Raw genomic sequence first — 546 nt, 5'->3', positions numbered from 1 at the left:
ACAAAATATAAAACACAAACAGCAGAGCAAACAATACGGGTTGGTAAAATATAAAAAGGCACAATATACAAAATGACAAATGACAAGGAAATATAGGGCCTTGGTACCTGGAGGGGGAGAAAGGGGGGAAAACACAATGGCCCCTTTCCACTACAAGAAGATTTGCTTCTTGCTAGCTCACTCACCCCAAGTCACCTCTGCTGGGACTTGAATGTAGATCTCCCACGTGGAAAGCAGGAACACTACCATACAGCCACAACTGGTGGCACTGCACCAGCCTGCTAGGGGTCTTGACCTTCCCGGAACCCTGGTCTCACGTCGACCTGCCTGGTCGTTGATTAGAGGAGCTGGAAGCAGAGCTGGGAACCTCTCAGGTCGCTGCTCAAATCCTTCCTGGAGCAGGGGAGCCTCTCCTGCTGGCTGCAGCCTCTCCCAGGGGATTCTGGAGCCCAGCAGGGGGCCTCTCCTGCCGGCCACACGCCGTGCTGCTGAAGGTCCCACTGCTACCTGCAGGTCCTGCTCCTTCAGGCTCATCCAGGGCACTGC

The sequence above is a fragment of the Gavialis gangeticus genome, unplaced genomic scaffold, assembly GCF_001723915.1.
Source record: "Gavialis gangeticus isolate Ggan-Ray unplaced genomic scaffold, GavGan_comp1, whole genome shotgun sequence".
NCBI classification, from domain to species: domain Eukaryota; kingdom Metazoa; phylum Chordata; order Crocodylia; family Gavialidae; genus Gavialis; species Gavialis gangeticus.
This window is presented reverse-complemented; position numbering follows the sequence as displayed.